The sequence below is a fragment of the Trachinotus anak genome, unplaced genomic scaffold (assembly GCF_046630095.1).
Source record: "Trachinotus anak isolate AG129_WGS33_773 ecotype Australia unplaced genomic scaffold, CSIRO_AGI_Tana_v1 ptg000021l, whole genome shotgun sequence".
NCBI classification, from domain to species: domain Eukaryota; kingdom Metazoa; phylum Chordata; class Actinopteri; order Carangiformes; family Carangidae; genus Trachinotus; species Trachinotus anak.
In genome coordinates, this window is record NW_027273872.1 from 4,629,678 (window position 1) to 4,647,752 (window position 18,075).

The 18,075-nt window shown below is 40.9% G+C and overlaps 1 long non-coding RNA gene and 1 pseudogene across 1 annotated transcript; both read left to right on the plus strand.

Annotated features, from left to right (window-relative positions):
- The window catches only part of LOC139606117 (ecto-NOX disulfide-thiol exchanger 2-like), a 124,382-nt pseudogene that overhangs the window by 98,254 nt on the left and 8,053 nt on the right, over positions 1 to 18,075 (plus strand).
- Positions 1,847 to 8,809, plus strand: LOC139605653 (uncharacterized). Its single transcript, XR_011684445.1, has 3 exons — positions 1,847 to 1,981; positions 3,528 to 3,596; positions 8,017 to 8,809. It is a non-coding gene; the product is annotated as an uncharacterized lncRNA (long non-coding RNA).

Sequence of the window (18,075 nt, forward strand, 5' to 3'; positions counted from 1 at the left end):
CTCCATACAGGCAACACAAAGGAATACCTGCAGACAAAGTTCAGGGTTGAATTAGCATTTCCTCTTCCGTTTTTGGGTAAACCTGCAGTATCTCACTCTGAATCTTTAAAGTTGTGATCACATGGTTTTGCTTCTATTAAGGACTAGAATTAAGCTCTTGGATAAACATTACCTTTATCTTTTGTGCTATCAGACATTGTTTGAGAGCATAAGTTATATTTTCATGATCATATCTCAGTTTATAACAAAACTATTATATCATCTTGTGATGATAATGTAATCTGTGTGGTACTTTTGTCTCAGTGTTATCCCTCTGCAGACTGGCAGACAATCTGTGAGGCAGGATGAAATGATTCTGTTTGAAGTGCTCCTATCAGCTCATTTTCTTAACTGCACTCCCTCCATCTCTGTCTGCATCCGTCTTTAACCATTTATAGAGAGGAAATCTCAGGTCAATCAAAGTTGACTGCTAAGTGCAGCCTGAGTTATGACTGTGTGTCCACACTCTCTGTTCTGCCTGCACTTAAACAAGCAGCTGAAAGGCCTCCTAGCAGTAAACCTGACCTTTGCTGAACTCCATCCATAATCCATAGGTTCAGTAGATTCTGGCAGGAGATTCACGGTCATATTTCCAGTCTGTTAGCTCTGAACCTCGTGAACCTTTTTAGCCGCTCCGAACATACTCAACACTTCCTCTTCCCCCCTGAGCCTCTGACACACACACAAGGCAGAGAGCATAACTAAACACAAGCCATAAAAACATGCGCACGGCACACTCTCAGTCACATGTTATGTTTCATGTTCTTGGTACTAATCCATCTGGATCAACTGTTGCCTCGCCATCAGGACAGAAAGAAAGCTGCTCAGTTTTGACTCAAAACAAGAGGAGGTATCTTGCCAGTTCTCTCTTTCTTCCCACCTGAACTCTGTGTTTATCTGGCTCTAATCCGTCATTAGTTGTTCCAATTAAATTCATTATTATCAGAGGAATACTGTGTTGTTTGACATCTTGTTTGCTTTCAGATTTGGATTAAGATGACAAGAGACAGAAATCTGTTTCATATCTGGATGTTCAGCCAAGAGATGGTCCGGGACAAGTTGAGCCCACAGAAGCTTAACACCCAGACTGGAAGCAAAAAAGGAAAGATGCAGCTCAAAAAAACAGCTCCAATATTGTCTTATTAGCATTTTGTGTCTTAGAATTTAATTTTAATTACATTTCGAGGTCGACGTGGTACAAAATCTAAAACATACCCATGTCCTGCATCACATAGCCTAACTTTCCAAAAACTAAAAGAGACATGATCTGACTGATTCCCTGAGGACTGTGGTGTAAGTAAACCCGGGGATAAATGGTCCTGATCTAAAATGCGAGTGAAGACCCAAATAGAAAGAGAACAACCTCACTGACAGAGGTATTATATTCCACCTATTATCAAGTAGCTGTGATCAAAAAGATAATCAATACATGTTCTTAACTTTCACACTGTGTGAAAAATACATTGTTCTCATCTGATGGTTACATCACAGCACATGACCATAGCTAATGGCAATTCCACATTAATCCACTCCAGCTTTTAGACAGATTGATACCAAACATCCACAGGAATAAACTCAATATAACTGGCACGACTCTAGTCCCGCGTCGGGTTTTGGTTATAAGGACCTGCGTTGCCCCGGGAAGATCTCTCATGAAAATACATCTGGACTTTGTTAAGAATTACTGAAGTATTGAAGGGTGCGGCCATCTGACTCAATGTAGCAGAAGGCATGATAAAGTTATGACTTTTTTCCCCCCACTCTACAAATGTAATAAAGCCAGCTGGAGAGTAGGGGACATGTCAGTCAACCATAAGCTGGACACACCCACACAGGGCTCTAATCAGGCACAATGATTTTCACCTGTGTCGGAGCACCATGGCTGTGCTCAGCCTTTACACATCACTGACAGGACTTCTGAGAAGCTGCATGCAGCCAGTATGTGAGTAAATACCTCTGATACCGGACACCACCTCACTGTTTATTATACTGTACCACACTGCCTCGTTTTCTCTTCCTACACATGTAAAATACACCGTGAACATGCACATACGTCAGCTCTGGAGTTGAAACCGGGCTAAACAAGTGTTGGACCTTTCTCTTTACTGTAAGGACAGTAATGAAATTCATATTGATCTTATCTAACTGCTGACAAGAAAACAAAGCGTATTTCCCAAAATGTCACATTTTCATTGAACATATTATTTATATTTAACATTTCATCCTCCATCAGTGCTGTCCAGACAGCTGCGCCAACAGACTGTGAAGCACTTTGTCAATCCTGCTGTTAGATAAGTGCTATACAAATGAAGACGATTATTGTTGTTATTGAAGTATTAGTGGAGTGGACAGATAATATGACAGACTAAACAGAGTTCTCTCTGCTGAAGTGTCACTTTGTCAGCACTAAAACTGCCTTAGGTTGTATTTAATTCTGTGTTATCTGTCATTTTGTGAGAGTCATTTGTCATTCTCGAACATATCCATCTCGTTTTGAAGAATTAAACTTTTTTTCAGTGTGGCAGCAGATCAGTCTGTATCTGTTTGCTTGTCTGTTAATCACACCGCTCATCTGAATCTGACGAAACTTAAAGGTCAGGGTTGGTTTGACAATGGAAGGTCAAAGCAGTGCAACACATTTGTCACTGGTTGGTCCAAGAAAAGGACAGAGTTGCCTGTTTGTGAGATCTTCAATCGTTTTCATTGTCAGCCTGATTTCTGCAATGCAAGCATTTAGCAGACACACTTGGGCTGTGTCTGAAGTTACTCCCTATTAACTATATACTGCACTACTATTTACTATGTGTACGAATTCTGAGTTTGAAGTTTGTGCTCTAGAGAACCCCCCAAAAATTCCCCCACGGGAACAGAAACAAGTAGTGTTCATGCTGTGGACGCTGTGTTTCTCTGTTACCTTTCACCAACCCACAGTGGAATGTGTTTCATAGATGTGAATTAGAGTCATGTGACCCCACACTTGTCAGTGGTGACACAAAGTGATGGTTTACTGCTCACTATAGAGAAACAGTTCTACTTCATTTCGTTTTTTGTTTTTTTTTTTGCTTTGTTTGTGTGGAATCTTTAGTTTTATGTTGGTTTATCCCTCATTTTGTTTTGCCATCATTACACAAGGCGGTCTAATGCAACAGTGATGCAATAAATCCTCCCTTCATAACAGTTATCACACTCAGTTTTTATTGAAACTGTCTGAAAGAGCTGCTGATGCTCTGATGCTGATGAATTATTATTGTGTTATACTAAAACATATGTCCACCCCGTTTATATCTAAATAACAGAAACACCTCTCAGTATAATGTGATACAATTCAGCAGCACCACAAAACACAAAAGACATCCACCGAGGTGACCATAAAGCTGAATCAGCACCTGTCTGAACTTGAGTGTAATCATGACTAAGTTGCACTCTGAATATTCTTTCTTTGTGTCTTGTTAAAATCTGTGTCTACTCTTCTTTTACTTTTAATGCAGAGGTTATGTGAGACTCCCTGTGGCCGGAGCAGAGGCAGCCTCAGCACGGCTTAATGCTGTTGAATTCAGGCAAGTAAACTTCTATCCAGTGCAAGTTGTGTAGATCATAAAGATGAGAGGTCTATCGATCTTTATATGATAGATATCTTTATGGTCATGGTTGGTGAATGGAGGTTGTGTATGTTGGCGCAGTGTTATTATTGGGGTATTGAATGGAGGATGTTATATCACTGAGTCACACACCTATACTCTGACGGCAGCAGAATATTGTGGAAGAGCAGAAAAATGGTTCTCCTCCATCTCGCCCCTCTCTGTCAAATATGATTACCTCTCTCTCTCTCTCTCTCTCTCTCTCTCTCTCTCTCTCTCTCTCTCTCTCTCTCTCTCTCTCTCTCTCTCTCTCTCTCTCTCTCTCTCCGTGACCTTACAACCTTACAAGCTACCACTTATTATCACAGATACACAGACACTCTCATCTCTAAATCTGGCAGGATTTATTCACTCTGGCAGCTGTGTCGAAGACACTTTATCTCAGGGATATAATTTAGCTTTTTTTCCACAGTTTTCACAGGACTCATAACTCACAGTCTCCTCTAAAGAAAGATAAGATTTTTTTTTTTTTTTTTTTTTTACTTTTTTTTAACCAGATTACATCCCAGTATCCCTCCGTTGACCTCTGTATGTACAGGCCATAGATATGACTTCTGAAAGTTATTTTTAAAAGTTTTATTTATCGGTCATTTAATATTGATGCCTTTGAATCCTTACATATCCTCGTTTCAGACTATCCCTCCGTGACTCCTCCTCAGTTCCTGTCTGCTCTGTTTAAATTACCATGTAAGCAAAAGGAAGACCTGTGGCTCTCTTTGATCCTCTCAATAATTAAAAACCAAAAAGTATCAACCTGCAGGTAGCACTACAGGTAAAGTTAAAGTCAAGCATAGTAAATAATGTAGGAAGCATACACATATATACACAAATATATAACTGTTAGTCCAACAGAAATTTACAGTTACCTACAATGTCGTATTACCAACTCAGTTTACTTGTTTGCTGATTGCAGTCAAACTAAATGTTGAAGTTAGTGGCTACTTGATCTGGATGTACATTTTTATTTAAAAACACGCTTGCTGCCAGCTTTAAAGATTTCATGCCTCATAACGCTTATTTTCTTGGTGTTTTTATTTTCTTATGCAGTCCATTCATGCTGTAGCTCTCACCATTATAATTAGTTATGCTCTATCAGTAATGAGCCAGCCCTTTATATTTTGTCTTTTACATTCAATTCCACAATACATGGTTATGTGAAGTTTGTAGATATCCTTGTATATTGTACAGTGCTGTTCAGAATATCCCTGTTAACCTTCAGGGGCAAAGCGTTGTCCCTCTATACAAAACTACAGGATAGTCCTGTCAGGATAATAGTCAGTGCTCACTTGCCCTGCTCCACTGTGGGGGTCAGAGGTCAGAGTCAGCTGGAGGGGAGTGAATGTTTTTCATGCTTGCAGAAACTGGTGATGCAGTCGTGGGATTGGTTGCCTTGTAGTAAATAAGTCAGTGCATCTCTACGTTAGTATCCACTGCAAAATGGCAGTTCTGTTAACTTACAGCAGCCCAGGACAACAAGGGCATTTATGATAGGATCATCTCACAGACATACAGTAGATGTTTCTATTATAGGCAGTAATGGCATTGATAGGCTGGTTTGGACTCTGATTGTTATTGTACAGAGGCCATGAGGAAGCCGATGGTTAGACTAAGGAAGACACACACACACACACACACACACACACACACACACACCGACCGCCCTCACACACAGACATAGCATTTTTTTACACAAACACCGAGTTCACTTTCTGTATTTTTGAATGAACCAAAGGGCTCATGGGAGAAGGATAGTCTCCCACATATATTTCCAAGACACACCAGTTATACACACACACACACACACACACACGCACACACACACACACACATTCTCTGATCTACTGCAGCGATCAGTGAGAGGCTAATTTCACTGAGGTTTATGTCCAGCACCGCAAAATCAGGGGAAACTGAACAGCATAAAAATGAATGATGTGATTTGCAGCTCATAAAAGTGTCACAGAGTTTGACAGGTACCACTGTGGCAGAACAAATATCTGTCACAATACAGAAAATTCAATGAAAAATTCTTCATGGTTAATAGAAATTGATGGTTTTTGGAGAGATATCTGGTAGAGATTTGAAGGGAAATGGAGATACAGATGGGGGCACAGTTGGCAGGGACAGCGAAAGGCTAAATTCCAGGGGGCTTGGGCCTTTCTGTTCATTACAAAATATTACCCATAATACCCAGCATGCCCCCACCCCCCTCCCTTTACCACCCATCGCTGGCTCTGCTGAGAGGGAACATTTACTGTGGAAATCACAGTTAGAGGAGGACAAAAGGGGAAGAGGGGCTGTGTCCTGAGAGAACGAGGAGTGAAACAGATATGCAGGAGCTTGTTGGAGTCAAATGTATATTTTTTCAAATCTAATCTGCCTCTTGTAGACGGGCAGGCTGAAATGGAGCTGCATTTAATAAACCTCCAGGAAAGAGCTTAACATTAAAAATAAAACACCAAGATGAGGGTGTACTGTATGTGTAAATGCTTTAGAGCAGTGCCATGCACAGTAATGAAGGAGCACACAGAAATGGATTATTTAAAAAAAGAGAGAGTCAGAGTCAAACAGTGAGCGAGAGAAAAAGAGATCAGAGATAAACAGGTTTAGAGACTGGCGGCCTTGTGTGGGCGGACGGATAACTAGAAGGTTTCTCTTGATGTTTTTTGTTTAAGGGCACTTTCATGAACTCTAGGTCTCGCAGGAGTTTCTCACAACAGACCCCTTTTGCACTGAATACACTCAAACTCAGGGTCAAAGCACCACTAGTGATGACACATAAAACATGACTTCTGGACTGAGCTGCCATTGTTGCCATAGCTATGAGATGAGCCAGAGGAGCTGATACTCTCTTGGAAGAAGAGACAGCAAATAACATCTAATCATGTACATGTACTGCTGCTGCTGCAGTACAAGTACACACACATATCTACTGCACATGTACATGTCCGTACTGGACTTCCAAGCACACAGTGCTTCACTCTACATCACTATATCAGTATCAAAATTGCCTCTTCATCCCTTACCCCAACCAAGGTTGTGAGAAACCTGGTTGTCATGTTTGATGACCAGCTGTCCTTCTCTGACCATGCTGCGTTCGTCCCCCGTGGTCATGCCGTTTTGCACCATACAAAATAAGAAAAATCTGAATTTGCCTGACTTAGTACGCCACCCAGCTCTTGGTGTACAGACTACTGCAATGTCTGTCTGGTCTTCAATCAGCCTACTCCACTACTCTCTGATCCACACTGGCCACCCAAATCCAATTCAAGTCAATAATGTTTGCCTTCAGAGTGACTTCTGGGTCTGCACCCATCTATTTGAATTCAATCATACAGGCTTGTGTTCCCTATCAGCCGCTGCATTCCTCCAAGGAATGTCGTCCCTGCACACAGGGTAATCACAGTCCAGACTGTTCCCGTCTGCGGTTCCCCGATGGTGGAACAAGCGACTGAATGCTATCAGAGCAGGGGCATTCACCTCCATCTTCAAGAAACTTCAGGACTCTCTTCGGTGCACTTCTTTACCTGATCTCCTTGCACTTACTGAATAGATGCATTACTTAGTACTTACACCAAGGTCTCCTACTGCACTAAAGCTTTAGTGATGTCCCTCACTTGTAAGTCACTTTGAATAAAAGCGTTTGCCGAATGAGTGAATGTACTGTATGTATGTAAAATAATTAATGTAGTGTATGTATTCATGTGTTTACAACTGTAGTGTCTGAAGTGGTTGACTGACTGACTGACCAACACTGACATCCCTAGATTTATTCTGCCAGCATAGGAGGAGACTCTCTTTTTGAAAATAGGAGGAGGTGATTGTGAAGCTCTTGGCAGCCAAGGAAAAGAGAGAAACGTGAAAAGCAATTTTGTAGAGTGAGTTTAAGTATGTGTTTCAGCAGTAGCATTACACAAGCTTGACAGTTAATTTTGTGTCATTTGTTGCTTTCCAGTTGGTTGGTTTGTAAACTTGGGTTGTGACGTTGTGCAATTTTGGTCCTGACATGTCAGAATTTTGATGCAGCCCATCTTTCAGTCTGAGAAAGCCCAAAATCCCACAATGTAAAGGTTCCTCAAGTGAGACATTTTCTGTCTGAGTGAGTCAAACCTTCAATGCAATGTGTTCAGTCTTTTGTATTTGACTTCGATCACTGTGTGTGTAGAAATGTGTATTTCTTCTACTATGGGTTTTGATTGTAATGATGTGATCTGACTGTTGCCGCAAAAGAAAGGGAAAAGAAAGCCCTCACTCGATTGATGGACTTGACATGACATGACAGTTGATGATTCATGTTGCTGTTTTGTTTTTTTTGTTTTTTTATTTCCATTAAACTCAACAGCTGCTCTGTTGGATACACAGGCAAGTGACAAATTACATGGAAAACCAACATAACCAGCACAGTGTCTAAGTGAAGTGTTGGGCCACCACACGCCACCAGAACAGCTTTATTGCTCCTTCGCTTTGATTCTACAAGTCTGTCGACTCTACTGGAGGGTGGAACACCATTCTCCCAAAAGATTCTTCCCTCATTTGGTGTTGGAAAACACTGTCTAATATCTCCCATAGGTGTTTAACTGGACTAAGATCTTGTGACTGTCAAGGAATTGAATTGATTAATTAAATAATTTCACACTCATCAAACCATTCAATGACCCCTTGTGCTCTATGGATGGGGGCATTGTCATCCTGCAAAGACCACCCCCATCAGGATAAAAATGCCCCATCATATGATAAAGGTGATCACTCAGAACAACTCTGTATCGATTTGGAGTGACTCTTCCTTCTAAAGGGACAAGTGGACCCAAACCATGCCAGCAAAATGCCCCCACATCATGACACAGCAGTGCAGACTTTGTAATGAGGGGTTAATATGAAGCTGGGCCTGCTCAGCATATTTATACATGCCACAGAGCATGATGGCATGTTAATTGCTAAATTGAGCCATGCAGTACACCCACATGGAAGCACCTGTATTTGTTTTCTTTCTTATTCAGGTTTTTCTTCTTATTTGCAAAGAAGTTACTGTGTTTGATTTTATCTGCAGAAACAAGAAAAACACCAATCCTCAAAATATGCCCAGACATCCAGTCTGCTTCACTACCACACATTATGTTACAGTTTTAAATTGAGCTTTGGTGCAGCTTTACTGATGATAATAGTTTTTTTTCAGTCTCGCTCATAATTATCACATTGACACATGAGTGAACTTTTTGCATTATTATTATTATTGGATTAAAGAGTTAAACAATTTTTTTCTTCTATTTTTAAGATGCGCCAAATCAAATATAACACAAACAAGCATGGGCTTCGACTGGGATGAGTCAGCTCTGCTCCTAATCAGATTAGTTCTTACTCTAAATCCAAACTTAATTTGCCCTCAGTCAACAATTTAGTTGTGAACAAAACAGAACAAATAAACAACATTTCTTGCCAGTTTTGCACATGTAAATGAATATCATCCTGGAGCCTGAAAGGATTACCATGGCAAAGCAAGTGGAGCAAAACAGTAACAATACAGAAAGGTGCAGGTGTGGAGGAAAGCACATACGTACACTGTAACTGACCCCTGAGCAGTCAGATCATGTCTGCTGAAGGTGGTGTGCTGACCTGAGTTCAGCAGGCTGGAAGCAGGGGAAGCTGGGATGTAACCCTGGAGACGACTCTGTCTGAGCTCCATGTTTTGCTGGGTCACATTTAATCCTTTGTAGAGGAAGCAGAAAAACTTACAGAAAAACCTGGAACACTGACACAAACAGGATCACGTTTTGACCGATGGGAAAAATACATTATTGATCATTACTTTTGTAAATAAATTACATACACAGACACAGGTTAGGCGAGCAAGCACATCTACAAAACAGGTCTTTATGCTTAATTTTTAAATGCTGCTTATATCTCAAATTTCCAGAAAACTGCTCACATCAGTATCAGTATCAGGATGTAAGCCATATCCCCCACCAGTGTGAACTGTCAGTGATGGTGAGAAGTCATGCGTGTGCAGAGTAACAATAACGTGCCTGTCCACTTTCTTCCTCACTCCTCTCCCACTTGGTTTGAACACGTTTCTGTTATGGAGGATGCCTTCTTTAACTTTCTCTATTTCTCTTGTTGCATCTCTGACTTCAGTGCAATGGCTGACAGTTAGTGTAGCAATATCAAGTGAAGGACTTCAAGTATCTGGGCTTGAAATGAAAAGCAAAAGATGTTTTACTCCTTTCCTCGAAATGCCTGAAATATTCTCACAAGCATGGAATGCAATGGTTCTACAGCCAAATTAAAAAGTAGTGGGCTTAAAGGGCACCCTTGACGAGCTCCCCTTTAGAAGCTGAAAGTTTGCGACTGTTGAGAGTTGGTAAGGATTTGATGTTAGATTTTTAACACTTATTCAAGCACCAGGTTGGAACTTAAAACAGATGCAGAAATCTATTTGGCTTTTTTAGTGTTTAGAAAACAACAAATCAGGGTGTGAGAGGAAATTAATAAGATTTTTGGATGATTTCAAATGCTGCGTGAACGGCCTACTGTCATTCTGACTAAAATAGAGAGGGGTCACAGAAAAGGTGGGGAAACACAGCCCATCTCTGAGGGCAGCGCATGATGTTTTTTCACCCTGTTTTTCTGCTTAATGTACCAGTACTGAATGTTAGTAAAGTCAGCTAAAGTACTTGTACTTTTTGACCTAGTTTACATCTTGCTATCTGTATCTTCAAGGTGTAAATGTATGCAGAGTGCATTGTGATCAGAACACGATCAGATCAGCTGGAGCAGATCTGGAGGTAACCTGGGTCGCAGCATGTCGTTGACCTAAAATGTGAAACCTAAAGTCTCAGACTTGACTTCACTTTGATGTAAATCGCACCCTTCCCAATAAAAGATTGGTGACTCAGAGCTGAGTTAGAACATTTTGATTTGGGTACAGTATTATTATTAATCTGCACTGAACATTTTCCAACCATGCAGCAGTGTTGTTGTAGATTGCTGAATGTTCTTAACTTCAAGGCAACCATTGGTTTCTGCTCATTTCAGTATAATATGAAAATTATCCTGCTTTAGCTTTTTTTTTTTTATTATAGTTAAGTGCAGTATAGCTTGCTTTTATCATAATTTCTTTACTGATGCAGTGTAGTGCGGTTGAAAACTCTTTTAAGGTCTACCACATACTTGTGAGTCGACACCATGAGAGGTGGCAGAACACAGACAATAAAAAGAACATGGATATTGTGAAAAGGATACGTTGCATAACAGTGTTGCTATTCAGCAGCCAGCTATTGTTTTTCTATCTCAGCAAATACAGATAAAAATACAATTAGTGACATCTGTGAACACCCCAGACAGATACAGAGATAGCGTTTTAATGGAAAACAGCACATCCTGGTATGCTGTAGTAATAATTGGATCAGATTTTATGGCTCTGTTTCTCTTTTGCTGCTTCACTTCTGCATCACTTATCTCTCCCCCTCCGCGTTATCCATCTTCCTCTCCTCCACCTCACCTGAAGAAGTCATTCATTGCTCTAGCAACCTCGCAGTGTTTTCATTATCACCTGCTCTCTCCTCTCTCTCTCTGTCACCTGGCTAAAGACAGATGTCAGGGTAAGCAACAGGAGACAGGGCAAGCCAGGCGAACCACCACAGTATCACCGCTCTTCGTCTTTATGGTGTTTAGTTCAGCAGCATTGTGTCACTGATTACTTTTTTCCTTTCCCTTCCAGTACTCTGCACCGTAATGGTTCTTCGAACTAGACTCCTCCAGAAAAAAAAAACTTCATGCCAGTCCTCTTGAGCACACATTGCATCAGTGTTTTGTCATGCTTTCATTTCAGTTTTGTCTCAGTCAAGTTTTTGTCACTCATGGGGATGGAGACTTGTCATGCACAACACTGCACACACACACATGCACACAGTGGCTCTAATGCTGTCTGCTGCAGGTGCAGCGGAGACTCATGGGAGAGGAAAACATATTTCCATTTCAAAAAAAGCTGTGTGTGTGTGTGTGTGTGTGTGTGTGTGTGTGTGTGTGTGTGTGTGTGTGTGTGTGTGTGTGTTTGTTTGTAGTCTAAATCAGTGTCTGTAAATACTCTGTGTTTTCTGTAATTTCTTTGTGATGATACAGGTCATCAGTCAAAGACAAAAGCGGAGAGGAGGGGGAGAAAGAAAAGTGTGTGTGTGTGTCTGTGTGTGTCTGTGTGTGTGTGTGTGTGTGTATGTGTTAGATTGAGGGATTTCAAGACAGACAGACAGACACCAGGAGAGAGAGAATGAAAAAAATACGACAAAGTAAAAATAGTTTAAATATTCATGTTTTGCTATAGATGAGTTATTCATGAGTAGCTGGTATAGTCAGTTATTTATAAACTGCTTGTGTGTCACCACTGTTGACAGAAGTGTTACTCTGTGTTCAGGCATGAAGTACACAATGTAAAATGGAACATGAATCAGGCAGCATGCGCTCAAATGGTGCTACAGTAAAGGTTATCTGTGACTGAATAGTGTTTGGGAAATGGAAGCAAATTTCTTAATGTGTGCGCGCTGTGTGTCACTGTTTCCCTGCAGCTGCTTTTACTTGTCTTTCTCTCCCAATTCCAGATTTTGACCCCACTCTCGGGCCGATGACAGGCATTGCCCCCACAAATCCCATGATGCCCGCCCTGGGCCTGGCGCCCCCTCCCCTCTCCCAGGACGTGCCAGTTGTCAAGGAGATCATCCACTGCAAGAGCCGCACACTGTTCCCTCCCAACCCCAGTAAGTCGTCACTGCTGTTGTAACAGATAGAAGCATCGCAGAAACACTGCGAGCTGACCCATCTTCAGCGAGCCTGGCGCATGTTTTATTTAGAGATGCAGTGGTGTGCATTATCTATGACTTATCTCTGTCCTCGTCCTCACACTTGAGCTCCAGAGAGACACACATGCACCCACTCAGCTAGATATTGTGTCGCAGCAGAGAAGAAGTGAGTTTTCTTCCTTAATGTCACCTTTAATACCTCTTATTACCTCTAACCAGCGGAGCGGAGCTGATTTGCATTCACGTTTCATCAGGAAGGAAGGAAGAGGAGGGAGGGGAGGGGAGGGGAGGAATTAAAGGAGGTGTGAGGGTGTGTGTGTATGTATCTGGGCGTCCGCTTGTGTGAAGACTGTGAATGTATAATTGGACGAGTGACCTCTGTGAACTCATAAAACAGTGAAGCTGGCTTCAATATGCCGGGCCAGAGAGGTGATGGACTCTGTCCTCCTCTAAGCTCAGCTCAACCTTATCGCCGTGTCTTTTGTTAATCTCTCTTCACCTGCTCGCTCTGCTGTACTATACATATGATAATCCTTTTTTTCTTTTCTCTCCTTCTCTATCATGTATTGCATCTCCTCTCCTGTCACCTCGTGTTTAAGCGGTCAAATCCACTTAATTACCTGATCACCTCTGAGTCTTCCTGCTACTAGCTCCAGGTCATTAGGTCTCTGTCAGGCTCTGTCTGTAGTACATATAGACTATACAAACACAAACACTCTCTTTTGCACACACATGCCTGGACAAACACATATACAAGTATATTATATGCGCGCCAGGCTTTGTCACTCCATATTCTATATTTTGACATGTTATCCTGTCCTTGAACCTTTACAAAATGAGGGTGAATTAAGGATAATTTATATGAGGCTGGTGTTTTGAGCATTTTACACACAGTCCTTGATCATTTGTCATCATTACTTATAGCTACAGTACTGGACTCTCTGGGCAAGTATGGGTGATTCATGGTAATTAGGTTAATCTTTCCATTGTGTTCTGAACAAATAAAAGGAGATTCTTTTTTTTCTTGTTGCTGAAAAGCAAGCCAGCTCTCCACCTGACCCAGGAGAAAAGGTTGGCAGCATGTACAGAGCATGCAGAATAGTTGGTCAACAAAAGGTAAAAAGGCAGCATTATATAAAACTGAGCAACAGAGGAGTGGAATAGGGACTGAACACCGTTCCAGTTCTCAGTGGTGGTTCTGGGGCAGCCCCCTTCAAGCCTCCATAAAATCCCACTGCAACTCATGTGAATATAAAGGACAAATGTATTATTTCATTATTTCATATTTCAATACATTTTCCCTTACAAAGGATCTATTTGAGGTTGCATAATAAGACGATACATACTTGATAATTTCCCTGTAGAATTTACTGTGCAGTAACTTTCTCTTTAATAGCTCTGATTGTATGGGACCATTGTGGCTAATGCTGCAATGTGAAACTGATATTTTGCATCAATCTGATGCAGTTTGCTGATTTTTCAGGTATTTAAATCACTGGATTTAAACATCTTACAATATTTGATATTAATGTTGTCAAAGTACTTTTATTATAAGATACAATTCAATTCATTTGTTTTAAATTAGACCCTAAAGTCCTACAGAGCATATTTAAAGAGAACTTCAATCTCTATAATCTTATTTTTGATATCATGTCATAACATATATATTTTTAAATGTGAATTAGTTTTTTGTTTGATTTGTCACTAGTGCAGTTCAGTTACTGTGCTAAGATACATTAATATTGTGGAATCAACAGCAAAAGTAACCTCCTGAAAGGAAAACATTTCCTGGTGAGCATAGCCAGCACTCACATTCCTCCATCACACTTGCATTCTCTAAATAATTAAACATGATCCTGGTGTTCACTCCCTGTGGGAGGAACTTTCTCCCTTCTTTTATAGAAAACTGTCTGTCTGGGGGCTTTTTTCAAGGCAGCCTCACGTCAGATGAAGAACACATCGAGTTCAACCTACAGAACGAGAGCTCTTCAATACAACCAGTGTGGGAGTCATGCCTTTGATATCACGTGTTTGAGTTCAGTGTTCACCCTTAGTATAAAGAATCACTGTCATGGTTAAATGCAGACAGAAAAATTTATGCCAGGTTCTGAATTAATTAATAAATCTTCTCCCTGTCACCTTTTAGACTTTTACATGAACCAGTGACCTTATACAGAGTTCATTCTAATCCTGAGGCTGAATGCGGTGTTGGCCTGTTAACTGCTCAACGTTACAACATGAGAACATGTCATAAACACTCATTGTATGATCTACAGTAAGGTCACATTCTTTCCCAGGGTGAGCACTTTTTTTTCCTTTTTGTTTTCATGCTGAGGCAGAATTTAAGTTTGCCATGCCCTTAACTCCAAAGAGCCCTGTTACTAAAGGGTTGTTATTTCTAGCTATTCATGAATTCAAGCCATCACTTTGCCCTTAGAGTCTTTTTATTGTGTATGACAAAAGATGTAAAATAAACAGTGAAGAAGCTAAAGAGTTTTTCTTTTTGGAGGGATTCATATGCGGCACATTGTCTGCTAAGGTTAAGGACTCCGTCGCCTATGGGCCACTCACACTAAAAATTTAAGCACTCATGCCACTTGTGAAGCACTTTGGATAAAAGCATTCACCCAATGGCATGTTAAGATATAATGTGGCGTATCCATTAAGCTGCTTGAAAGAAACCTCTCTCTTTAACCCTTCCTGCCATCTTTTCTTCAACAGCTCCTTCACACATCTTTGGGAGATTTTCTGCTTTCTCACACATCCTTTCTCTCGTTCCTCTGTCTCATTTTATTCATTTCCTTCCCTTTATGTCACCTTTAAGGTAAGAAGTACGCCATTGACAAGAGTGGGTCGGAAAGTTAGTCTTTAGAGGAAGCCAATTTACTCCTAACATGAAAGGGTAGCACTCTTTTTGCTTTTGAAAGGGGTTGCTGTTGCCTTCCACAATAGACCAAGAGGCTCTCAAAACTGTCCTTTGAATCCAATCAGAGGACCAGACCAGTAGCAGACATTTTTTTAAAAAAGGTAAAAAGAAAAAATAAAACAATCTAAATAACAGCATGTCAGGGTAGGAATTTAACACAGCGATTGATGGGAAGACTTTTTCCCAGAACTGAACAGAGCTATTGAGGTGTGTTTTTTTTTTTTGGCTCACTTGTACGAGTTTCCACTGTAATTGAAGCCACTGAAGGTCTAGTAAGGGGGTCACAGCATGATAAAGCTTCACCACAGGCGACAGCACAGGGGGTCGCAGTAGAAGCTGACATGCATCTTTCTTTATATTTATTTTTGAAAGGAGTATCATAGGGTGTTTGTATATGATGTGTTTGTGTGTAAGTGAAAAGAAACAGAAAAACTGAAGAAAATGTAAAATGGGAGCAGATATGTGGCTTTTTTTGAGAGTCAGTTTCAGTGAGTCTATTTCCCAAGGTATTTGTTATGTGTCTGGCAGGCGATAGCAGCGAGTGTGTGTGATGGGGATAGAGGGCAGCAGGTTACATATGGTGGCTATCACAGGAAGCAGGACCCCCAGCTACTCCACCTCAGACATTTCATGCAGCTTCCTCCTTGTTGACCTTTAACTGAACCATATGGAAACTCAGTATCTATCTCTCTCTCTCTCTCTCTCTCTCTCTCTCTCTCTCTCTCTCTCTCTCTCTCATCCTGTCTTTATAACAGTGTCTTTATCTCTCTGTTTCTCCTACACTTTTCCACTCAGATATTCATGACTGCATTTGTTTTTGGAGCTTTCATTATCTTTTTTATTTTCTTATTTTTGATTATTAGTAGATTGAAAGAAAATAAATAATTGATCTGCGACTAGTGTTGATAGATGGTTTATCATCTCTGTCAATTTTAAGCAAAATTTTGATGGTTAGAATTGTTGCCTAGAAATTTTCTGTTGACTAATAAACTTTTGCTTAAATCACCTTAATCTTTTCCCTTTTAAAATGCAACCTGACACAAAACATTGAAATCTGAATCAGGCAGTAAAACTGTTGATAAGTCTTTGGATGATTGATACTAATGAGTCATCTAATTGTTTTAGTGCTTTGCTATGAAGAGAAATAATGTGACAACCTTATAAGCTTTTTGACGTGTCTTCTCTATCTCTGTGATCTTTTCTCTTTCTCTCTGTCCATGATTCCCATACACACGGACACTAATCCATTTTCATCTCTGGCCCTTTAATGCTGAAGACCTACATTTTATCCACTGCTTCAGGGAATGACTCTGCGAGTGTCTTTAATGGTCATCTCTTCCTCGAGCTCTTCTCTTTCCAACACTTTTTCATCAGTGTCAGGCTTGTCTGTCTGTAATTACCCTCAAGTAAGAGACCATAGATGCCCTTCAGAGCCTCCCTGTCTACATGCCAACAGTTCTAAAAAGTCCTCAGTGTGGATTGCATCCTCCTCCTTCAAAGCCAAACATTTGGTAATATCGTCACATCTCAAGTGTTACTGGAAGAGAATTGTTGTTTTTATAAAGGCAAGCTTTCATGAAGCACAGATGTCAGCCAAACGTCAGATTGTTACCTTGTTGTCCTTTCATTTTGTGCTTCTCCCTCATCAGCCAAAGTCTGTCAGAAATTGTAATTTAATGCTGAATCGAACAATGAACCGCAGCATGTTTTAGCTGACTGCAAAGTAAAGCCAGGGAATCTCACCTTGGTGCTGTCCTAGAGTCTGCATGTGTGTGTTTGTGCGTGCATGCGTGTGTGTGTGTGTGAGTGAGTATGCGAGTGAGAGAGCAGCCGTGAGTATGTGCATGTTCCAGTTTTAATGCCATCATCATCGGCAAGGTCAGGGGACGAAGGCATTTGGGCCGTGTGCCAGAGCAAGCAGTGACATGAGGAGGACAAAGCCATAAAGTACCTTTGATGTGTTTTACCATAACTTTGCTGTGGGCTCTCCAGCATTAAAGCTACAGGATGGGATAATAGCTCTTCTTGGGGCCATAATTTAAAATTTTATGTCCAGCCTTTTGAGGAGTGAATGAAAAATACACTGAATTTTTCTCATTTAGGAGATGATTGATGGAAAGTTGTATGATTTAGGCCACAGATTTATAGCCATGGTGAAGCGATTTCAGCTGCCCAGAGTGTACATGAATGAGTCCAAGCCTATAATTCAGCTCTTTTCACAAAACTGCTGGGTCCACTTTGTTCTTAGTGTCAGTGGAAAATGTCACAGGTGCTGTCAAAGGCTTCTGTGACCCAGGCTCATTGAACAGCTTGACAGCCACGGAGAGATTCTCCCTTCTAAAGTTTTTGAATGAGCCTAGCCCTTCTAACCAATGAGAGAAGGCCAAAGTCAAGGGTGGGAGCTCAAGGCTGTCAATCACTATGTGAACTTGCTTTTAGTCTACAAGCTAGAATCAGCTCCTGGGAGATGTTGCTATGGGTAACTCAAAGGCGGGGAAGCATGGCTGCATTAAGGGAACTAGATAAAGCTCCACCACTCAGCCTTGCTGCCAATTTTTCCCAGTGGCCACTTGCAGTTGACAGGACACTTTAAACTACAAACAATCTGGTTTTAACTCTCTCTATCATGAATTTTTAATCCACAGACGTTTTATATTTGTAAAACTTTCCCAACATCTGGAAAAGGAGT